General features: G+C 38.7%; 1 long non-coding RNA gene across 1 annotated transcript in view; it reads right to left on the bottom strand.

The window, feature by feature from the left end:
• Positions 1 to 23,614, bottom strand: part of LOC148863644 (uncharacterized) — a 35,110-nt gene extending 11,496 nt beyond the window's left edge. Inside the window, exons 1-2 of the long non-coding RNA XR_016108903.1 lie at positions 23,452 to 23,614; positions 22,925 to 23,057 (exon numbers count right to left, since the gene is read on the bottom strand). This is a non-coding gene — a long non-coding RNA (uncharacterized LOC148863644). The remainder of the gene's footprint in view (positions 1 to 22,924; positions 23,058 to 23,451) is intronic.
• Between the last annotated feature and the right edge of the window lie 2,069 nt (positions 23,615 to 25,683).

Consider the following 25,683-nt stretch of genomic DNA (forward strand, 5'->3'; position numbering starts at 1 on the left):
TCCCTGAGACAGAAAAGGAGGGATACCTTTCCTGACCAAATGGACTTCTTTAGAGACTCTAACAGGGATTCCTCTTTAAAACCAATCTAGATTACTCCATCCAAAAACTGGACATTATTAATAACCATCCCCTTCAAAACATTTTCCCCAGCTTCCTTAATTATCTTTACCAACGTAATGGGAGATTTCTTCTGCATGAGAGCCCAATAGAGTCCAAATTTAAAACACGATCAACCACCTTTCCAAAATGCTCTAAAGCTTACTTCCCTTTGGCACACAATCTCATTCCCCACCATGCCAAAAGGCCAACCAACCCCTTTCACATTTCCACCAGCCTCTAGCTCCTAATCCATGAATTACTTGAGCTATTGACTGATACAGGTACCATCATCAATGCATTCTCAAAGACAGGAGACCCTTATGAAGTCTCTCAATGATATCCTCAATCAATAAGTCAAAATAGTTCAGTTGCCACTCAATGACCTAAAAGAAAGGTCAGTCCCTGTTTCTTTCTCACTCTTAAACCTAGACAATACACAATAAAATGCCTCATCAACCAAATAAGCTCCTGCTCCACTGTTCCTCACTGGTTCACCACCTTTCCCTTCTGTAGAAACTCCCAAACTTTGTTTTCTTAAAGGTTGGAAGATACCCTCTTTCTTTCTCTTCTTCTGTGGTGGAGTTTTAAATCCCTTAAAATCTCCAAGACCCCTGTTACTATTTAAATCTTCCAAAGTTTCCCATGCTACTGTATGGGCTGCAAAGATAATGTCTGTCTGAAACCATCTTGATCAGGACAACCTATTGAATGCTACACACGTATGGTCTGAAGTCACCTGACATGTACAAGATAGCTTTGATCATCATCACCTATGTTTTGTCGGCCCTACCATTTCCAATTTTAACATTCTTAAAAGTTGAGCATTTCTAACATCTGGAACCAACCTCAACCAGGATCTGACCTTCAACAACAGCTGAACCTCATTGTTTTTCTTACTCAAAACCTGCTGATAACCCATCTTTCCCCTCACAACAAGATCAGTCCACAATCCAACAGGAACCAAGATCCAGCCCCCCCCCCCAAGCACAAAAAGGAAACTTTTTAAATTATTAAATCTAAATGATGTGAGTACTGTGGCCTCGTCATCCTCTTCATGAACACTCTTCTACCAGAACTGAAGCCCAAATGTTGACGTTCAAAATCTAAATTTGACAGATTATTCTCCTACCCAACTCTCTCTGGTCAACCCTATTCAAACTCCATTCACAAGCCCAAAAACTCCTGAATTTCTGAAGACATGAAGATCAATACCTAAATTGTATAGATGTTGAAATATGCCTGAAAATGGCTACCAAGATGTACTTCATTTCTGCCATCTCTGTTTTCTGGGGAAAAAAATATCAGATTGAGGTGAGTAAAACATTGGGTTTGTTCTTTTTGGGCAGAAAAGAGTTTGCAAGGAGGGTCTTTCAAGAGTTGAAAAACAAAAACATTGAGAATGGACCATTGTTTTAAAAGTGCAAGGGGCATTTTGCACCCAAGGAGCAAGGCACAAGGCAAGAGAAACGCACCTTTTCAAAGCAAGGTGCAAAAATACAAAATTTCAAAAAAATAAAAATATATAAATAATGAAAGTAATATTAATTAAAATATAAAGTTAAGTTTTAAAATAGATGTTTAAAAAAAAACCTATAATTTCAAATTAAAATACACAAACATAACATGTAAAACACATTCATAAAGAAAATTTAGAAAATATAATTAAACATAGCATATAAAACATATCCAAGCATATAAAATTCTCAATCTCTTTACTTTCTTCTAATGTGTTAGATATTTTGCATTTCCGATTCTACAAGCCACCTTTGTACCAAGCCCCTTGAGGCAAGCCCAAACAAGTCCATGTTAGCGTCTTAAATTCTCAATCCCTACCAAAAAAATGATCTTGTAACTTTGTCTTTTAAAATATATTTTATTAGGATGAATGAATGAACAACATTAGTAAATAGGGGCTTGCTAATGTTGTTCATAGGGGTGCAATTTGGACGGGCTCAGGTTGGGATTTTGTCAAAATTTAAATAGGCCCAACCCAAAAACCTAAGCCCGATGTAGTGTAAAATCCTAAAATTGGACACTAGACTTGCACCCCTAGTTGTTCATTCATTCATCCTAATAAAAAATATTTTAAAAGACAATTAAAATTATAAAATTATTTTTTATAGGGATCAAGAATTTAAGACCCTAACATGGACTTGTTTGGGCTTCATCCCAAGACCGGTCGCTGAGCATAAAAAGGAGAAAAAAAAATGCAAATTTTGAAAAGACGCACCATGTGCATGCCTTTTCATAATGTTGCACCTAGGGCCTATACGAGGTGCATACCTTAAAATGCACCTCGCCTATGCACCTAGGCATTCCTTTTAAATCATTGGAATGGACAAGGTATGAATTATTTTGAAAATGGAAAAGTTCAGGAGAACTTCTTTGACAAGGTTTGTTCAGGTTCCGCCAAGGAAAGTGTAGAGAACACCAATGTGGGCCCCACAGCTATGGTCCCACTGTGTTCGTAGGGTAGAATGTGTTCTAGTCATCCTAGGGTTAGCTGGTGGTCAATTGGTTATTTCAGTTTTATTTATTTTATTTGTTATGTAAATACTAAGGGCAGATCTGTCCTTTCCATGTAATGAGCATAACCTATAAATACTAAATAAAGTGGCGGCGGCAGGACATTAAGATTCTATCCCTCCTTTCAACTCTTGTGTTCTACTGCTCTCTCTTCTCTTTCTCCTCTCTTCTCTATACCTTTTCTTCTATTTTCGAACCTGAAATCTATTAGGGTTCAAGACTGATAGCAGTCTTGAACGTCTACTTGGTATCAGAGCTAGGGTTTCTCATGTGAGTTTAGTCCAGCCGACCACGTGAGAACCATCTAAGGCTGGAAGCTGAGAAAGTAGAGTTCGTTGACTGATTCTTGGAGATCGCCAGAGGGTTTAGCAGTTGTTTGAAGATTTGCCACGGTTGTAGAGTGTTGGTGATCAGGAAGAATCAGAGAAGGCTAGGGTTTGGGTAACCTTGGAAGGCAACAAACAACATTCCCTTGTAAGTTTTTTATTTTCTTCCTTTCTTCCTTTTATTCTCTAGGGTTTTGTCTTAACCCTGCGGCAAACCCTAATGCTGGGTCGAACCTTGTGATCTACCCTACTACAAGTCTTGTCCGTACAGTTTTGTCTTTAAGGACTGATTAAAACCCTAACTCTGCTTCAGCATATCAGATTATTCTCCAAGTTGTTTTCATATCTTTTTTGGGGTTTTGACCTCTTCTAAGGGGTGAAAACTGTACGGATTGTTGCTGTTGTGTTTGCTAATTGGTTTCAGATCAGACTTATACCTGTTTTCATGCACATATACCGTGAATACAGATTGGTTCTATACTGATTTTTTATTGTGATTGATAGTCCAAGTGCTGTTTTTGACTGTGGTAACCCTATTTTTTGAGACTACTGGTTCTTGACCGAAATGGAGTTTAAGAATCAGGCAGAAGGCAGTTTTGGGAACAGTAGTTATGGTGGTGTTTCTAAGACAGGTTTTCAGATTACAACCGTAAGATTTGATGGATCAAACTATTTGGAATGGGCCCAATCAGCCATGATGGCTATTGGGGGAAGGGGTAAAGTAGGGTATCTCTTGAGAGATGTGAAAGAACCCTCCAAATCCAAGAAAACTACTTGGTTATGACATGGCTGTGTAATTCTATGCAGCCTCATATCAGCCGAAATTACTTGTGGGCAAAGACAGCCAAGGAGATATGGGATGTTATGAAAGAAACTTACTCCCAACCCCTTAATGTTGCCAGAGCATATTAACTGAAACGTGAAGTGAATACTCTTAAACAATGAGAGAAACCGGTTTCGGTTTACTTCTCTACCTTGAAGTCCCTGTGGCATGAGACTGATCACTTAGAGACTCTTGAGTGGGAGAGTCCCAAAGATGCACAGACCCATAGAAAGCACATCGAGACAAACAAGGTGTTTGAGTTTCTGGCAGGCCTAAATTCAGAGTATGATATTGTGCGGCAACAGATTTTGACCAGAGATAGAGTGACCCTCTCTCAGGCATACTCCTTAGTGCATAGTGAAGAGACCAGGAGAAAAGTCATGATGCAACCTCAGCCTCTTACACCAGCCCTTGTAGTTGTTAAACCCAAACCAGGGGGTGATTCAGAGAGGGACAGGAAGAAGGAAGATAAAAGAGATGTGGTATGTGAGCATTGTAAAAAACCTAAACACACAAAAGAAACATGTTGGAAGTTGCATCCTCATTTGGTCCCGGCAAAGTTGAGAAGCAAGAAGGGTAATGCTCATGTGGCCGTGACTACTGATTCAGCATCCTCGTTTGGCACAAGAGGCACACCCTTAGAGACCTTAGTTGTAGTTCGGGCTGCTCTCATACAGTTGGAAAAGGAAGTTGGGAACTCAGCTCAGTCACCGTAGTCACCATCAGCCCCTACCACATCTGCTTTCGCACATTCAGGTACTCAAGCCTCAGCCTACCATGGCTCAGCTCCAGGTACTACTGAACCCTGTTTGGTAATAGATTCGGGTGCATCCGACCATATGACTAGCTTGCCTTCATTGTTTACCACTTATCATTTATCTTTTGCTAGGGATAAAGTATCTATTGCTGATGGCTCTCTCGTCCCCATTTCTGGCAAGGGTGACATCAAACTGTCGGATACTATCTCCTTGTCTTTTGTCTTGCATGTTCCAAAACTTGATACTAACCTTCTTTCAGTTAGTAGTATTACCAAACATATGAACTGCTCAGTAACTTTCTTCCCTGACCGATGTGTTTTTTAGGACTTGGAGACGAAGAAGGTGATTGGGACTGGTCGTGAGACGAATGGGATCTATCTGCTCGGGGAGAGTTCTCGTCAGGAAGAGTCATTGGATAAGAAGTCACTTGTTTCTTAGATTGTAAGTCCGGTTATGCTTTGGCATAACCGATTCGGTCATTTGTCTTTTCAGTCCTTAAAGAGTTTGTTTCCTACTTTGTTTGAATTTGTTGAGTTGTCCCAGTTGAAATGTGAAAGTTGTGAGTTTGCTAAACATTATAGAAACTCTTATTCATTGAGTAATCGTTCTTTTGATATTGTGCATACTGATGTTTGGGGGCCATATCACATCCCTTCTATGGGTGGGTACAGATATTTTTTGTTATTTGTTGATGACCATACTCGGTTTTCTTGGGTTTATCTTATGCGTTCACGAGATGAGGTTCCCGCCCTGACCCAAAACTTCCACCAAATGATACTAACCCAGTTTGATGCCAAGATCAAATTTCTTAGATCTGATAATGCAAAGGAATACTTTGATAAGCCATTGGCATCTTACCTTCTTAATCATGGGGTTATCCACTAGAACACTTGCCCTCATACACCTCAGCAGAATGGGGTTGCAGAAATGAAGAATAGGCACATCTTGGAGGTGGCTAGAAGTATTATGTTTACCTCCAATGTCCCTATTTGCTTCTGGGGTGATGCTATCCTCATGGCGGTATATCTTATTAATCGGGTTCCTTCCCGAGTTCTTGATATGAAACCTCCTTTTTCCCTTTTATACCCAAATGAGGAGTTGTTTACACATTTGGTTGTACCTGTTTTGTTCAGCTTCTCGGACCCCATCACTCCAAGTTCGAACCAAAGGCATCCAAATGCATCTTTCTTGGTTATGCACACACTCAAAAGGGTTATTGCTGCTATGATCCTGTCTCAAGGAAGAAGTTTGTCTCCATGGATGTCACTTTCTTTGAGGAGACACCCTATTATTCTCGGGTTTCTCCTCAGGGGGAGAGCAGTGAGAGTGGGGATTTGGGTCCTTTTCTTCAGGGGGAGCACAGTGAGGGTAGGGTTAATACTTTTGGGGTTGTTCCTTTACCTATTCCATTGGGTGATGAGGGTTGTAGTAGTGAGGGTGGTCAGAGGGATCAGGATTTGAGAGTCTATCACAGGCGATGCAGGCAGGTTGATCCCGGTCATCAGCAGTCCAGGCCAGCTCCAACCTCTTCTACGGCTCCAAGTCCAGGTATTACAGTCCCAGGGCCCATAGAGACTCCTTCCATTGTTGCCACTTCACCTCCTGTAGACGACCCTGACCTTCCCATTGCCATCCGTAAAGGAAAACGGCATTGCACCACATCTACAGCCCACTGCATTTCCCAGTTTTTATCCTATGATCGCCTATCTCCCTCCTACAGGTCCTATCTTACTTTCGTTGTTAATGTCCCTATTCCAAGAACAGTGCAAGAAGCCCTATCAGTCCCAGAGTGGAGAGGTGCAATGCAAGTTAAAATGGATGCCCTGTTGAAAAATAATACCTGGGAGCTAGTTGATCTGCCCAAAGGAAAGAAACCAGTTGGATGCAGATGGGTATTTACTGTGAAGCACAATGTGGATGGCTCCATTGAGAGGTACAAAGCTCGGCTAGTTGCAAAAGGGTTCACCCAGACTTATGGTATAGATTACTTGGAGACATTTTCCCCGATAGCCAAGATGACCACCATTCGAGTTCTATTATCTCTTGCAGCAAGCCACACTTGGCCTTTGTACCAAATGGACGTTAAAAATGCTTTTATGAATGGAGACCTGCAGGAAGAGGTTTACATGCAGTTGCCTCCTGGATTCTATGATACAGAGATAGGTAAGAAGGTCTGCCGGCTCAATAAGGCATTGTATGGTTTGAAGCAGTCACCTAGAGCTTGGTTCGATAGATTCAAACTAGCCCTTGGGAAGTTCGGTTATGTACAGGCCCAGTCAGATCATACACTATTCATCAAGAGGGTGGAGTCCTCTCTAACACTACTTGCAGTATATGTTGATGATATTGTGGTGATAGGAAATGATAGCCATGAGATTGAATCCCTCAAACAGCTCCTTCATCAAGAATTTGAGGTGAAAGATCTTGGTGCACTACGGTATTTTTTGGGTATTGAAGTTGTTAGATCTAAACAGGGGATCTTTGTCTCTCAAAGAAAATATGTTCTAGATCTGTTGGTGGAAACTGGAAAGTTAGGTGTCAAGCCTGCGGATACACCCATTGAATAGAACCACAGGATTAGTGCAGAGAGTGGGGAGCCTCTTGAAGACAAAGTTATGTTCCAGTGATTAGTGGGAAAGCTCCTATATCTCTGCCTCACTCGGCCAGATATCAGTTATGCAGTTAGTGTTGTCATCCAGTACATGCATTCTCCTAGAACCATGCACCTTCTTGCAGCAGAAAGAATATGTGTGAAAATTTGAGAGAAAAAATGAATTGATTGTATTGTCTTGGAAGGAGCATATACACAACTTTATATAGAATTATAGAGCTAACTTACAGGGTGATAAAATAGGAAACTAACTTTTCCTAAAAAACTAATTTCTATATCAATGGGATTCTCCAATTAATATCCCATGATTCTAGGATATCCCATGATTCTAGGAAATTAAGTTTCCTAAACTGATGGACCTAAAATTATGGAGAATCAATCAGAGAGTCAATCTTCTACTTTCCAACACTCCCCCTCAAGCTGGTGAATATGAATATGCATCTTTCATTCCCAGCTTGGAGATAAGTCCTTGGAATGCCACACTACAAAGCCCTTTTGTCAGCACATCTGCTAGTTGACCATTCGTTGAGACGTATGGAGTGCAAATTAGTCCGCTACCCAGTTTTTCCTTTATGAAATGCCTATCTATCCCAATGTGCTTTGTCCTGTCATGTTGGACAGGATTGTGAGCAATGTTAATAGCTGACTTGTTGTCATAGAATAATCTCATTGGACCTTCCCATCTAATCTTTAGGTCTTCCAAAATTATCTTGAGCCATAGTAATACACATACTCCCTGAGCCATTGCCCTGAATTCTGCCTCCGCACTTGATCTAGCTACCACATTCTGCTTTTTACTCCATGTCACAAGATTTCCTCCAAGGAACGTACAGTAACCTGTAGTGGACCGCCTATCCATGGGAGAGCCTGCATAATCTGCATCGGTGTATGCCTCTAGGGTTAATCTAGTATTTCTTTTAAACAAGATTCCTTTGCCAGGATTAGCCTTTAGGTAATGTAGTATCCTATAGACCGCCTGTAGGTGAACCTCTTTCGGGTTGTGCATAAACTGGCTAGCCACGCTCACGGCATGTGCTATGTCTGGCCTTGTGTGGGCAAGATATATAAGTTTTCCTACTAATCTTTGGTACATTTCCCTATTCACGGCTGGATCTTCATTTGCTTCTCCCAATTTGTGATTTGGCTCAATCGGTGTAGAAGATGGTTTGCATGCTAACTTTCCTGTCTCTCTTAAAAGATCTGTTACATATTTCTGTTGTGAGATAAAGATGCCTTCTCTGGAATGAGCTACTTCAATCCCTAGAAAATACTTCAATCTCCCAAGTTCTTTTATTTCGAATTCTCTGACTAGGCATCTTCTCAAGGCTTCCTTCTCCTTTTCATCATTTCCTGTCACAATTATGTCATCGACATATACTAGAAGAGCCGTGACTCCCCCTGCATCTAAATGCCTTATAAAGAGTGTATGATCTCCCTGACTTTGTTTGTATCCGATGGCAAGCATAACTTTAGTAAATCTTCCAAACCACGCCCTAGGTGATTGCTTGAGACCATATAGTGCTTTTCTTCAACCTGCAAACTTTATTTCCTTTTAGATTTCCTTTGAAGCCCGAAGGAATATCCATGTATATCTCCTCCTCTAAATTACCGTGAAGAAAAGCATTCTTCACATTAAATTGCTCCAAGTACCAGCCGAAGTTAGCTGCTAGTGTCAACAAAATTCTTACCGTATTCATCTTAGCCACTGGAGCGAATTTCTCCTGATAGTCAACACCATAGGTTTGTGTATATCCTTTTGCCACGAGTCTTGCCTTGTATCTTTCTAGAGAGCCGTCTAACTTGTACTTTATTGTGAAAACCCACTTGCAGCCCACGGGTCTCTTTCCTAGTGGTAGGTCAACAATTTCCCATGTTTGATTCTTATCTAGAGCCTATATCTCTTCTCTCATAGCATCTTTCCATTTCTCATCAGATAATGCCTCAGATAAAGTATTAGGAATATGAATGGTGTTTAGACTAACTAGGAAACTCCTATGTGACGGTGAGAAATTTTTAAAGGACACAAAATTTGCTAAGGGACATAAGGGATGTTTAGTGCATTCTCTTGTACCTTTCCTAAGGGCAATAGGAAGATCTTGGTCAGATGCTAATTCATAAGAAATTTCTGGAACTGTATTTACCTCATTCTCAGGATTAGGAGTTGAATCTTGAACTTGCACAAGATTAGGATCTTGGTTTCTTCTTCTTGAATATACCTGCAATCTCATAGAGTCACAAAGTTCATCATTCTCTGTCATGGGTCTGGTATGAATGGGTGAAAAAGTCGGTTTGGTTTGAGGTGGTTCGATAGGTGCAGACACGGATTGAACTGGTATAGATGTTGAGTTTGGGTGTTGAGAAACTGTAGGTAGACCAAGTGGGAACAAATCTCTGTCCTTATCTTCAATGAATGACAAGGACTCCCCCTGAAGATAAGGTTGAGTGAAATATGGTGTTTTTTCTTCAAAAGTGACATCAATAGAGACAAAGAATTTTTTAGTAGGTGGGTGGTAACACTTATAACCCTTTTGGGTGGACAAATAACCCACAAAAATACACTTGACGGCTCTTGGATCTAACTTCCCTCTATTATGGGTATGAACATGGACAAAAGCAATGCATCCAAAGATTCTTGGGGTGAGATTATTAGTTGTACGTAGATTGGGATAAAATTGAGAATTGGTGTTTTAAATCCCAACACCCTCGAAGGTAATCGATTTATAATGTATGCGGTTGTAAGCACAACTTCCCCCCAATAGGTTTTTGGAACATGTTGGTGGAAAAGCAAGGCTTGGGTTGCAGCTAGTAGATGACCATTCTTCCTTTCTGCTACTCCGTTTTGTTGCGGAGTATTAATGCAGGAGGGTTCATGGATAATCCCTTCTTTTTGAAAATATGGGGATAAAGTTTGGTTGAAATAATCCCGTGCATTATCCGATCTAAATCTTTTGATTCTGACACCAAACTGATTTTGGATCATGTTATGGAAATTTGGGAGTACACTACTTACATCTGATTTAGATTTAAGAAGAAAGATCCAAGAGACCCTAGTGCAATCATCAATAAAAGAGACGAACCATCGTGAGCCAGACACATTTGGAACTGTGGAGGGTCCCCATATATCACTATGGATCAAAAAGAATGGGATTGAACTTCTCTTGTTATTGATTGGAAAGGGCACACACTTGTGTTTTGCAAATTCACACACATCACAATGAAAATATTCAACACTCAATCCTTTAAACAAGGAGGGAAACATAGTTCTCAGAATTCCAAAAGATAGATGTCCTAGTCTAAAGTGATGAAGCCAAATGGTGTCTTTGTTGGATTATGAAAGGAATGACAGAGATAACTTATCCTGGGCAATATTTGATTTGCATGATTCTTCAAGATAGTAGAGTCCATTCTTCTCCTTAGCAAGTCCAATCCTCTTCCCCGAATCCTGGTCCTGAAATATACAGTAAGAATGATAGAAAAGCACATTACAGTTCATGTCATGGGTGAGTTTTTGGATGGATATCAGGTTAGTGGACAACTTTGGAACATGAAGGACACTTTTTAGTGTAAGTGATGGATTAATATGGATATCCCCAAGGCCAGCTACGGTAGTAAGGGAACCGTCTGCAATGGCTATTTTTTGATTGCTTGGGTAGGGGGTATAAGTGCTAAAATGTAGTGAGGAGTGAGTCATGTAATCTGTGGCTCCTGAGTCAATAACCCATAAATCCCTAATAGGTTCATCTAAGACATTTAGTCCGTGAGGAATAGAAAACTTACCTGAGATTGCAAGAGAGCCTGTACCACTAGGTTTCTCCAATGATCCCAGAAGCCCCCTTAACTTTTCGATCTCCTCCTTATTGAACTCGGTCTTGTCTGGAGGCTTTTCTTGGCTCGGCTGATTTGTGGTGAAGTTAGCTTGACTTCGACTCTTCTGTTGTCCTCCTCGGCAGCCTCATTCCCTATTCGATGGTTTACCATTCAGCTTCCAACACTTCTCTTTGGTGTGCCTTGGTTTCTTGCAATAGGTACACCAAAGAGACTCCTTGTTGTCCCGTGCAGAGGACAAATCTGTCTTCATTCCTTCCAGTATTTTCGGTTGTTCCATCCTTGTAGTCATGGCTGAACCTTCTAGTACTTGGGGTTCAAGCATAACTCCCCTACGGCTTTCTTCAGCATGAATCAGAGAAATAGTCTCATTTAGAGATGGTACCTCTTCTTTGCCGAGAATCTGGACCCTAACTTGATCAAATTCTGCGTTGAGTCCTGCAAGAAATTCATAAATGCGATCTTTTTCGATAAAACTCTTTAGGATTGCTGCATCCGCTGCACATTTAGTCTCAATGCACCGATAATGATCGAGTTCTTGCCACAGGTGCTTTTGAATATGTTTGCTGCATCCCCTTGTTTAGTGCTCCAGTCTTGACTTTGATTTCGTATACTTGTGCTGCATCACGTGCTTTTGAATATGTTTGTTGGACGGCATCCCAAATCTCTTTAGCCGTGGATAAAAACATACACGTGTCACTGACTTCTGGGTTCATTGAATTCCATAACCATGACATGATCATGGAGTCATCTTCGTCCCATGCATCAAATCTTGATCTCCTTCCTTCGGTCCCATCCCTAAGAGATGGCTAAGCTTTCCTTTTCCCTTTAAATATGTTTGAACAAACTGAGACCACTTGAAATAAATTTTCCCATTCAACCTATATGATGCCTGAATGTTTTGCAGGTCGCCGGATGCTTGATGTGAGGAAACTTCTTCCGATTGTGCAGTGGTATTTGATACGGTGGCTTCTGACATATTGGGTGGGCTTCAAGAAAGAGAGAAAAACAGACAATGAAGGTCTGAAAAACTTAGTAAAAGTTGGCGATGAAGGCCTAAAGAATCTTTCAGCCAATGTAAAAAAAAAAAAAAGGTAATTGTAATGCTTCACCAAACTGAAGAGTGGATCGAAACCACTCAAAATCAAAACTGATCCAAACCAAACCAAAGGGATTCAGTAAATCTGCTCTGGGCAACACCAGACCTAAGATTTTAGACTGATCTGATGTCTCTACAAAGAGATCCAAGAAAAAAGGATGAATTCGATGGCGCAGCAGTCCAGAAGAAGCAAAAATGTAGAGTTCAGATCTGTAGCCGATCTCGAAGAAGAATCAAGGACTCTCAAGAACCTCCCAAATACTGTTAGAGAGTTCTTGAACCAGCAGCAGAGATGACCAAAGAGATACTATGTGTGGATTAAGTCGTGACCGGCTCTGATACCATGTGAAAATTTGAGAGAAAAAATGAATTGATTGTATTGTCTTGGAAGGAGCATATACACAACTTTATATAGAATTGCAGAGCTAATTTATAGGGTGATAAAATAGGAAACTAACTTTTCCTAAAAAACTAATTTCTATATCAGTGGGATTCTCCAATTAATATCCCATGATTCTAGGAAATTAAGTTTCCTAAACTGATGGACCTAAAATTATGGAGAATCAATCAGAGAGCCAATTTTCTACTTTCCAACAATTAGCATACTTGAAGAGATGCCCGGGTAGAGGTATACTGTTCAAGAACAATGACCACATGAAGGTGGAGATCTATACGGATGTCGATTGGGCTAGGAGTGTTGATGACAGAAGGTCTACCTCTGGATATTGTGCCATTGTGGGAGGTAACCTTGTCTCTTAGAGGAGTAAAAAACAGAGTGTTGTCTCCCGATCTAGTGTTGAAGCTGAATACAGGTCAATGGCTAACGGAGTGGCTGAAATTCTATGGCTGAGATCACTACTTGAGGAGTTGGGTATTGAGTATGAGAAGCCCCTGATGTTGTATTGTGATAATCAAGCGGCTATTAATATAGCACACAATCCGGTGCAGCATGATAGAACTAAACATATTGAAGTTGATCGACATTTTGTACGAGAGAGGGTCTCATCACAAGAAGTGTGTCTCCCGTACATTACATCCAACATGCAGCTAGCAGATATCCTCACCAAAGTTGTACCAAGGAAGAAGCTAGAGGCAGATCTCTCCAAGTTGGGAATGATAAACATTTATTCCCAACTTGAGGGGGAGTGTAGAGAACACTGATGTGGGCCCCACAGCTATGGTCCCACTGTGTTCGTAGGGTAGAATGTGTTCTAGTCATCCTTGGGTTAGCTGGTGGTCAGTCGGTTATTTCAGTTGTTATTTATTTCAGTTTTATTTTATTCTATTTGTTATGTAAATACTAAGGGCAGATCTGTCCTCTCCATGTAATGAGCATAACCTATAAATACTAAATAAAGTGGCGGTGGCAGGACATTAAGATTTTGTCCCTCCTTTCAACTCTTGTGTTCTACTGCTCTCTCTTCTCTTTCTCCTCTCTTCTCTATACCTTTTCTTATATTTTCAAACTTGAAATCTATTAGGGTTCAAGACTGATAGTAGTCTTGAACGTCTACTGAAAGAAAGAAGAGAGGGATCTTAGAAAGAGAAGGTAAATACAATAGAATTATGGATTCACATCATCACATGGGGAATTTTTGAGTGATAAATCTAAGGATAAAGTTCAGGGGGAGGTCAAGAAGATGCCCAATGCAGTCAAACGCTTTAAATGTCAAAAAACCAAAGAGCCACCCAAGTTTCAGAATTTGTTGCTTGATCAAAAGGGGGGGGGGGGGGGGGGGCTTATTTGGGGTCGGCCCTCAAAAGAAGGTTAACAAGAGAAGAATAATATGGATTCTAATCAAGCCAAGGAAGATGTGCACTTAGTGGATAAAGGTTTGAGTGATTCTAATAGAGGCCAGGCTTTGTAATTAGGGGTTTGTTTATGCATGAGAAGAGGATATAAGTTTTTTTTTTCAGGAAGTTCACATGGCATTTTTTAGAGTGCAAGGTGGGAGAGGAAGTTAGGGGGAGGAAGAAGACAATGATTGTTGAAGTCATTTTTTTTTATTCAAATATTTTGTAATAAGTGGGCTAGCTAGTCTACTAGCCAAATCATTAAAATTATAAAAAAGTATCCCTCTTAAGTGGGGAGTTCTCTCTCTTTAAGTGGGGAGTTCCCTCTCTTTAAGTGGAAGGGACAGGTGTCCTTCACCTAGGAGGAGAGGGTAGTTACATAACCACCCCACTCCCTATTTAAGCTCCTTAAGGGGAAGCTAGAAACACAGACACACGGAGAGACTCTTCAAAGAAAATTTTCACAAGAGATTCTTAAGAAAAGCAAAGATAAAGAGAGAAGAAAAGAGAAGTGCTCAAGGGAAGGCAAGGAAGGAAAAGTCTCACTAATACAGGTAGAGAAAAGGAAAGTCATCTCTGTGAATACTTCCTATTTATGTCTTCTTCTATGTATCCTTCTTTCTCTCTTTTGTTATTACTTTTGAGAAAGGAAAAAGAGGGAAATAAACCATCTACAACCAGGTGCCTCTATTTGGTTGATTATGGTCCCTCTTTCAAGACAAAGTTAGGGATTAAACCATCTACAGTCTAAATCTCAAAGGCTGATTATGGTTCCCTTCAAATGAAATTGAAGAGTAGGGGGAATAAACCATCTACAACCAGGTGCCTCTACTTGGTTGATTATGGTCCCTCTTTCAAGACAAAGTTAGGGAGTAAACCATCTATAGTCTAAACCTCAAAGGCTGATTATGGTTCCCTTCAAATGAAAATGAAGAGCAGAGGGATGAAAATCGTCTACAATCAAATATTCAATTTGATTGACTACAATTCCCTTTTTGTATGCAAAATTCCAAGGAGTATGGCTGTCTACAATCAGAATTTCATCTAATTGACTATAACTTATTATGAAGAAAGGAGTGAGAAGGAAATTTTCTTTGTATTAAAGAAAAGAGAAATGTATTGCTGCATAGTTTCTCAATTGTATTTTATTTTTCTTTCTTCTCACTCTTGTATAATTGATGTAAAAGAAAAGCAAATGAAAAGTTCTTTTTAAGTATCCTATTGTTCTTTTCTTTTGTTCTATGCGTTCATTTCTCCAAGTCAGAATCAAAAGGTGTTCTCTACTTTCTTGTGGGGATGTAATTAAGGGGAACAATCCGTATGATTCCCTGAGTGGGCCTTACCCAAAATAATAAAAGCTCAATCACTTGATTGAGTGAATTATGTTGCATGAGAATTTATTAAAATTTTCACACCGACAATGATAGAGTTAGAAGTTGAGTGGCATTAAAGGAGTTTCTAATTTGGATTGGTTTTGATGTTTTTTGGGTTAGGTGAGTTGGTATCTTTGGTTTGATTGGTGGTTTGGTTTTTTATTAGTGCATAGTGTTTCTTTCTCCTCTTGGATGATTCCTTGTCACCTTCTATTGTACTTTCTGTTTTCTTTTTCAATAAATTTTATTTATTATAAAAAGAGGATCGATCAAAGAAGTATTCCTCTTCTCCCCACCAAACCTTTCATATGAAGAGCTAAGGACTTCAGGTCGAACTCAAGTCACCAACGATGTGAACACTGTTTATCCATACTGACAGATTAACCTTGAATGGCTCCAATACAAAGCTCCAACAAAAAAGGAAATAATAGCAACAAAACATTAGTAGCAGCTCATAAACCCCACTAACCATTTTTGCATGTCCATTTGCAATGAATTGCCACAATCTGAATCCAAAAGAAAGTATTTCACATTGAGCAACAGTCAACTAGGTTTACCACCTCTCTATAACTTCCTGCTCAGATAGAAAGATGAACAATCATAGACCACTTTACATATTCTCTGCACAAAAACTTTTTTATCAATAACTGTGAATATCTTGTCTTCATGTAAAATCAATTGAAAATAATGCAATTACAAGTCCCATGACTCAGTATCAATATAGAACCAGGGACTACTCAATAACCTAAATCAGGTACCCACTATTGAGATTTTCAGGCCCAGATGAACAATGGAATTCCCAAGAGCAGAGCTGCAGGCTCTACAACAAGGTTTCGGACTGAGTGCTTCAGGTTGGAGTGATCTGTTAATGGGAGGAGAGTACCAAGGAGCTATTTGATAGTCGCTGAAGTAGCTAAACCAAATGGCTCAACACTTAAACTTTTAGTGGATATAAAATGCTCGAGGGCATGGTAATCAACCAAACTTTAGCTTCAGGCATTAAGGAGCTTACAACCTCCTAAATAACTTATTAACTAGATATAAAGCAATAAGTTATTCAGTTGAGCCACTTCAGCTTTTATCGAATGGCTCCCAAATTGTTTGATGAAGGCCCTTGTCCTCTTAGATTTCGACCCCATGGAGAAAAATAATTAGCTGTGCATATGAACAGCCTATTCAGATGGATTTCAAGATCAACAAATGCTTTAGCTGATTTGCTGGTCAGAAGAGTGGGAAACCTGTATGAGGTTTCAGACACGGGTACAAGAACAGGGTTCACACTGTTTGTATGATTTAGTGAGTCTATCAGCTTCTTGTTGTATCTTGTTCTTCTTTTTCTTTGAGCTCTTTCGGATTCTGTCCCCTACTATTAGTCTTTCAAGTAGCAGAGGTTCCCCTTCCCCTTGATCTTCTTCAATCAATAAATCTCTTTGATCATTAGAAAAAAAAAACACTCAGTCATCTCCCTTGGACAAAATATGCAAAATTTACATACTCTCAACTAGATAAAGATATGCCCAAGTAAATTTTCTTGAAAAAAATTCCTCTTGCAAGACTGTCAACTATGGAATTGAATGGACCTAGCAGAATGAGGGTTTGATACCAATTCTTGGGAATTGGGGTTCGAGAGTTCTTGGTGAGAGGATTACTATTGATAAGAAAAAGGAAGGGAGAGGGAGAGGGGAAGAGAAAGAGAAAGAAAATTCTGGTGAATATATTTTTCCATTTGATGTTACATCAGATCTTTATACAACAAATTGTTACAGCTGTCGACACCTGTAACCAACTTCTAACTAACATTCCTTCTTGAAGCTCACGTGACCAATTAAATCTTGCACCAATCCGTCCCCCTCCAAAGTACCCTTGTCCTCAAGGGTTGAATTGTGGATATCTGTTGGAGATGTCAAAGAAATATTCCCAGGTGGAGTCTTCAAGAGGTAGTCCCTTCCATTTGATCAACAACTGTGTAGCAGCTTTATTACCCCTTCTAACCATATGCCTGTCTAAGACAGCTTCAGGTCCAAAAGATACATGAGCAGTCATGAAAGGAGGTAGAGGGTACTGAATGGTTGGAGGATAATGCATTTTTTCAATTGAGATACAAGGAAAATGGGGTGAACTTTAACTTGAGAAGGGAGCTCCAACCTATAAGTTACTGCGCCCACTTTGTCTAGAATCTTATAGGGACCATAGTACCTAGGAGCAAGCTTAGGAGTTGGTCTAGCTGCCACAGAAAGTTGCCGGTAAGGTTAAAGTTCAAGGTATACCGAATCTCCAATACTAAACTGTTGATCACTCCTATGCTTATTAGCCAACTGAACCATTCTGTTTTGAGCCCTGTAAAGATGGTATTTAAGCAATTTAATGAGAGTTTCCCTTTGTTGCAAACTCCTATCAACCACTTCCACAATAGATTCACCAAGGAGATAATAGTAAATGAAGAGGCGGGGACTGGCCATAGAGTATTTCATATGGGGTGGTTTGGGTAGCTGTATGAAAGGTAGTATTGTACCACCATTCAGCCATAGGTAACCACTTAGCCCATTCATAAGGTATATCTGAAGACATACATCTCAAGTAAGTCTCTAAACACCTGCTTAAAACCTCTGATTGGTCATCTGTCTGGGAGTGATAGGAAGAAGAAAACTTCAAATCAACTCCTTGGATAGTAAACAACTCTTGCCAAAATTTGCTCAAGAATACTGTATCTTTGTCACTAACTATGCTTTGAGGCATTCCATGGAGTCTAAAAATATGATCCATGAATGCTTGAGCTACAGTAAGGGTTGTGTATGGGTGTGACAGAGCCAAGAAATGAGCATATTTTCTTAAACAATCAATAACCACCATGATGACATCCTTACCATGGGATTTAGGAAGGCTCTCGATAAAATCCATGGCAATGTCTGTCCACACCATTTGAGGAATTGGTAAAGGCTGTAGAAGGCCAGGTGAAGCAGCATTATCATATTTGCATCTCTGGCAAACATCGCACTTCCTAATAAAGTGTTTAACATTTTTCCTAAGCCCATTCCGATAGAATAATGTAGACAGTCTTTTAGTAGTGGCTTCTATACCAGAGTGCCCACCATTTGGAGAGGCATGGAAATAGGTTAGAAGTTTGAACTTAGTGTTGGGCAGCTGCCAATAACAAATTTACCCTTCCTTCTGAGCTGATTAGATTTCCAAGAGTAACTAGGATGAGAATGCATGGCACCTTGTAAATGGGAAATAAGTTGTTGTAACTTGGGATCTTGCTTCCAGCTATATTGGATTTAGAGATATAGATCAATGGAAATAGTGGATAAAGCCATAAGCATCATATCAGTTCCTTGTACTCAAGAAGGGGCATCAACTGCTACACTCTCTTTCCTGTTCTTGTAAGTGATCTCATAGCCATACACCAAAAGCTTTGCTAATCAGAATTGTTGAAAAGGGGTAGAGATTTTCTTCTCTAGTAAAAATTTGATGCTCTTGTGGTTTGTTCTAATAATGAAGTACCTCCCCATTAAATATTGGCTCCATTTTTTGACTGCATACACTATGGAAAGTCTTTCATATACTGACAGGGCCATGGTTTAAGAGCTAAGACCTTGCTAATATAAGTGATAGGATGTCCATCTTGCATAAGAATTGCTCCCACACCGTAGCCTGATGCATATGTTTCTATAACAAACGACTTGGAGAAGTCAGGTAATTGCTAAGATAGGAGCTGATATCATGGCAGTTTTGAGTTGTCCAAATGCTATTGTTGCTGCTTCACTCCACTGGAACCCGTCCTTTTTTAGTAGACAGTCAAAGGTTTGCTGATTTTTCCATAGTTCTGCACAAACCTTCTATAATAGCCAGTGAGGCCAAGAAAACCCCTAAGTTGCTTTATGGTTGTAGGCCTAGGCCATTGTTTGACTGCTTCAATCTTTTTGGGATCAGTTGAAACCCCTTCAGCTAAGATGTAATGCCCCAAGTATTCAATCTGATCAACTCCAAAAGAACATTTGCTTCTTTTGGAAAAAAGAGAGTTATTTCTCATAATAGTGAAAACAGCTTTGAGATGTGTGGCATGCACTATAAACTAAGATGTCATCAACGAATACTAGTACAAGCTTCCTCAAATGTGGTTGGAACATAGAATTCATTAAACTCTGGAAGGTACATGGTGCATTAGTGGGCGCAAAAGGCATCACCACAAATTCATAATGGTCCAAATGAGTTTTGAAAGCAATTTTATGTATATCCTCCGGATGCATTCTAATTTGATAATATCCAGATCTAAGATCAAATTTTGAGTAAATATTAGATCCCCCCCAATTCATCAAAAATCTCTTCTACAATAGGGATTGGGAATTTATCCTTGATGGTATTTTTGTTCAATTCCCTATAGTCCACACAAATCCTCCAACTTCCAACTTTTTTGCTAACCAAAACAACTGGAGATGCAAAGGGACTATTGCTTGGTTGGATAACCCCAAAATCTAGCATTTCTTGGGTTAACTTTTCTATGACATATTTTTGAACCAAAGGGTATCTGTATGGTCTTTTGTTCACAGGAGTGGTGCCTTCATTTAGGGGTATTCTATGGTCAAAAGGAGGTGTATAAGGAGGTAAGGACTGAGGTTCAGCAAAAATGTCTTGGTATTCATTCAACAATTGAGAGATAGAAGGAGGTACCTTATTATTGGGGAAGGTGTGTAATGAAAAGAATGTTGGGCAAGGATTTTCTTCCACTTGCAAAATGCAAAGTTGCAACATAGATATCTTAGGAGATTGTAATAGATTGCCAAAATAAAGAAGAACCCCTTAGAACATGCCTTTCGACATTAATGGAGAATTCCATTTTAAGCTGTTGAAAATCCCAAACTATAGGGCCCAACCCCCTAATGGAATCAACATCATGTCAGCCTTAAAGCTAGTGTTTTGGATTTTCCAACAAAAATCTTTGCATATAGCAGTACTAGACATCCTACTCCCATCAACTACTGCAATAGAAAGAGGTCCTATAGTAGATATTGTGCAGCCTAATTTCCTTGAAACATTCACATCCAAGAAATTATGAGTGCTCCCACCATCTATAATAATGTGCAGTGGTTTAGCATTGTAGTAGCCAGTAACCCTCATAGTTTGAAATGCCTGGTATCAAACCAAGGGATGCACTGAAACCTGTGGTATATCAATGTCATCCTCCAATTCTTCTTTGGTGTTGCCCTCTTCATCTTCTTGTGCCTCAATAAAGAATAACTGTTGCCTATTTTGTTTGCATCTATGACCAGGAACAGACGTCTCATCACAGAAATAACATAACCCTTTAGACCTTCTCTCATTCATTTCAGCAGTGGTAATAGTTTTGTGGGGTTTATCAAGTAAGGTGGGGTTCTTGTTGGTGAGTGGATTGGCTGCAAGGTTGTGGATGGGAATGGTTGATTTATGGATTTCATTGATAGATCTTGAGTTTGGTTTTGAAAGGAAAGGGTTAGGTAATAATGGAGGCACTCTTTGTGAGAATTTAGCTCTCTTATTTTGTGCAACAATAGCAGCTTCCTGCAACTTTGCCAAGCAGGTTGCATGTTGCAAAGTCTTGGGTTGGAACATTCTTACAGACAATTGAATGTCCTCTCTCAGCCCAGTTAGAAAACAACTAATAGTGTATTCTTCTAGTAAGCTCAAACGGGTGAAAATTGAATCAAAGGCATCTTGGTGGTTGGTACTCTTGCACAGCACTATGTTTTTTCAAATTCATCAACTCAGACATGGGGTCATCATACACACAACCAAACCTAGCAATTAAAGCTTAACATAGTCATCCCAACTAGGTAATGTTTGAATAAACCTAAATTTGATATAAGCTTGATGCCATTGCAAAGCTTTTCCTTCCAAATGAATGGAGGCCAATCTCACCTTGGCATCACAGGTGTCTCATCAATCCGGAAGAGCTGGTCACATTTATATAACCATCCCTTTAAATCTTCTCCATTGAACTTGGGAAGTTCAACTCTAGAAATCCTGGTGTGAAATTGATAATTGGCAGAATTCACCTGAGAATTTGGCAAGGCCTGAAATGTAGCTTGATTACTGGCAGGACTTGGAACTTGAGTAGTAGCAGTGTTATTTGGAATCTGAAGGCTAATTATGAAATCCTTGAGCTCTACCATAGTCTTCCCATGCAACTGCTCTTGGTGCTTTTGCCTTGCTGTCAAGGAACCCACTTCCTTGATCAAATTCTTTAGGGTTTCTTCAATATTTCTCATGTCAGTTTGGGATTGAGTTGCATCTGCCATTGCACAGGCCAAGAATCATAGACTCTGGTACCAATTGATACCAATTCTTGGGAATTGGGATTCAATAATTCAGGAGAATTGCAGAGTCAAGAACAGTTCTAGAGAGTTCTTGGTGAGAGGATTACTACGAATAAGAGAGAGGAAGGGAGAGGGAGAGGGAGAGGGGAAGAGAAAGATAAAGAAAATTCTGGTGTATATATTTTTCCATTTGATGTTACATCAGATCTTTATACAACAAATTGTTACAGCTGTCAATGCCTGTAACCAAATTCTAACTAACATTCCTTCTTGAAGCTCATATAGCCAATTAAATTTTGCATCAGGGTTTTGCTCTAGATATCAAAAAGTTCACTTCTCTAATCCAAAATTATAGTCTCCAAAGGCCAGTAAGACTTGTCTCTATTTTGGCATGATATATCCTGCCTAGAACCAACATGCATGTCCTTTTAAGTTTTCTGGGAGGGGCTTTCCGTATGCAGTCACTACATTGTTTAAGTATCAACCAAAATTGTTTCAAGTATCAACAACGGTCATATTCAGATTTGTAAAAGAGCTCATGGTGTTACCTTCAGTAACTAGAAGCCTAGAAATGCTTTCAGAAATCCTCTGAAAGGGTTAATGCTTAGATTCTAATAGACACAATGACATTAACAAAATGTTATGACCCAGAAACTTCACACACAATTCTCAGTCTTCACAGCAGAATTCACACAACTCGAACATCAACAAAAGGAACTGGTATTCATTCAGAAGAAAACAAAACATTAACAGTTGGCCGGTTCTTCGAGAGACCGCCTGCTCTCCCAATCACTCACAGTATTCTTCACTCCACAAAAACATGCCCTTCCCCATCCCCCAAAGACTCTTCTTATATTCTTCTGACAGCATAACTGACTCCCTCTATAAATGCCCAGCTGGCCTAGTTATAAATGCCCAAAAACTCTTCTTTTTTCATAACTGACATAGCTATAAATGCCCCAAGACTCTCCTTATTCCCTCCAGCTATAATTGCCCTCATGTGATTAATTGTTCAATTATTTCCCCCCCTTAGCTGATTGTTGACCTTTCCTCTCCCTGGCATACATAAGGTTAATTGGGGCCTATCACAAAACTAGGTAATAGAATTTACCTTCCAACATTGTATAACTGGATAGTTCTTCTTCTTAAGTTATAATGGAGCAAAATATACCAAACGATATACAATTATAACTTTAACTCCAACAAATCCAACCAAGGAACTCACCTCTGACCTTCAAGAATTGAAACACGTACAAGAACAAATTCATAGAACAGCTCTGAGATCTCATATGCAGCCCCTGTCTTATATTCTCGTATGGCATGCTTAAAGAAAAACATGCATGAACATTGAGAAATAAAATTGTAAAAATACCAAAGGGATCAGCCAAGAAGGGAATACCAAAAACCGTAAATGGATATCCCGTTTGGAGAAATGGCTTCTTGTCCAGTCTTAAGGAATTGTGATATCTCCTTGTGCATCTCTCTCGTTTTGCAGCAATTGATACACAAGATGGCCAGGTAAGCATGCTTTGCTAAAACGAAGACCCATCAATGTTAGAATTTACACACATAGAAGTAAGAAAGAAATGCAGCTCTTAAAAACATGTGTTGGGTTTCATTTGAACAACAATAGAACCAGGTATTGCTAGAAGAACAACGATTCAACAAGCCTATTTGCCAGAATCCGTTGATGGATAATGGGAATTTATGAAAGGTGGAAAAGAAACAACAACAGCAGTAAACAATTATTGGTAAACGGTGAAACATAAACACCTATAAAAAAAAGAAAAAGAAAATCAAAACTTGGTAAAGAAATTATATGTTAACCAACCAAATGTAGACAGATACAATGAAGAAACAAATGTAGATGAGCCCTCAAATCAAAATACATATTCAAATTATACCAACTGAGTTGAGGGAATCTACCTCAACAAGTGAGCCATCAGGGGACAAAAGGAAACAATAAAAGCAAAAATATAGCAAAAATCTCTCTCCAACAAACCATCCTGCGCTAATAAAGGCCTCTCGCCTCTGTCAAGCAGTAGAGTGAAATTGCCCGAATGGGTATACAACAAAAATTGGACCCCAGTAGTCCGGCCAGATTTTGTCATGGTGTTTGGAAGCGTGGGTGTTTTTTGAAACCCATTTTTAAGAAAAAAACGCCTATGCTTTTCAAATCCGTTTTTCATTAGGCATTATACTGTTTGGTAGGATGATTTTTATGTGATAACAGGTAAGCATCACAGGATATACATCAGTTAAATGTTAAAGAAAATGGTTCATCGATGCATAAAACACCAATCAAAATTTCGATTTTCAAGACGTACCCGATATTTGGCGTTTGTTCAAACGTCTATATAAATCTAACGCAGCACAATTTTTTGAAAAACGTGGAGTTTCAAACATCCCCTGTATCTGTAGAGTGAGTCAACAACATTCATTAGACGAGACGCTTCTTGGTTGTACCTTGATGATAGATTATCTACCACGGTCAAGGCATGTGACATGACCACGTGTAGCAACAAGGGAGCCGGATGTTGTTGCTTGGATACAATCTTGGGAAGCAGAGTTTGGTAACCGACAAATTAAACAGTTACCAATTTATAATGAAAAAACCTGGGATCGTTAATACATGTTGAATCCATCAAATCAAAATGAGAGGAAATCTAAGCTTCCTCAAAAGGGTTCACATGATATATTTATTTTAAGTAAACAGGCCTGTCAGCAGAGTGTTAAGGCCAAATTCATTCAATGATATTGCTCGGAATTACAATGTTCATGTAGAGAAGTAGAACATTAGAAAGAAACTCTGGCGGAAAAAGGATGGGAAAAGGATAGAGTAACAGAGCTTTTTAGCTAAAAATCATACTGCATGATTAGCAAGGAATCCACCTAACCGACTAGCAAGGGAGGCTTGAAACAATGAGTTTTGCAATCAGTAATGATGCGTCTGATACTCCAAGAAGTGGGATGATCAGGGCTCAACATACTCCAAACTATGATAAAGAGAGTCTCCCTCTAGTAAAATAGCCTAGAGGGCCAGGTCTTGAGCAAAAGAGAGGATCAAAAAGTCTATATTGCATATAAAAGTGTGAATGTAATATAAATTTTTTTTTGGACTAAAATTACATTTTACTTCTTTGTTTGAGAAAGGTTATAAAAGTCATTTTATTATAATTTTTATGTCTATTAAAATATCTATAATTGTGCATTTAGTCCATATCTAATGGTAATGTTGAAAATATAACTTCAATTATTACTTTCCATCTCATTTAATTCCCTCTCATTAAGCCTTATATTTAAATTATTAGCACCCAGTTTTTCTAATTAAATTAGATTTGTGTCAATAATTTTAATAATATAAACCCATGTATTTTAAAAGTGACACAAAAACAAAACCATTTTTAGTCCAAATGGTGGCTAAGCAATTCAACCATCGAATCAAATTGATTAACCTACGAAGTCATAGTTAGGTAATAAAATTTTTAAAATAGAAATATAGGTAGAACTTACAAAAAAATGTAGAAAAAGTTAGACACATTTATGATATATTTATTAATCAAATTAAAAAAAAAAAACAAGTGTAATAAACAATAATTATTTTTATTGGTAATGAAAATGAAATAAATAATTTATCACTGACCAAAAATTAAATTATTTTATTGTTTTGCAAAGATCCATAGTTCAAATTTTGGGTCAAACATGTTAATTTTTAATGTCATAAATAAAAAATAAAAGTTAATAAAATATAAAAATACAAAAATGAAAAAAAAAATACATCAATTTTGCAAAAAAAAATTAGGCACATGTGTAATATCATATATTTATCATATTAAACAAAAAGTAAGTGCGACATATTAGAATTATTTTTACATACAAAAATACAAAAAAGTTATAGAAAAAATTGAACATATCTATAATTCTATATTTACACTACCATTAAAAATATGAATAAGATTATGGAACTTTTTTTAACTAAAATACTCATTTTTAATTTAGTCCCTATTTAATTATGAGATTTAAATTGTAAATTGAACTACTACTTTTCATCCCATTCATTTCCCTTTATTTAAATCTTACATTTTTTGATAAATAAACAAAAAAAGGTACACAAAAAAGATTAATTAAATATTACAAAAAGAATATTCTAGCCAAGCA

This window comes from Nelumbo lutea, chromosome 3 (genome assembly GCF_056320005.1).
Source record: "Nelumbo lutea isolate HS-2025 chromosome 3, American lotus-T2T, whole genome shotgun sequence".
Lineage (NCBI taxonomy): Eukaryota > Viridiplantae > Streptophyta > Magnoliopsida > Proteales > Nelumbonaceae > Nelumbo > Nelumbo lutea.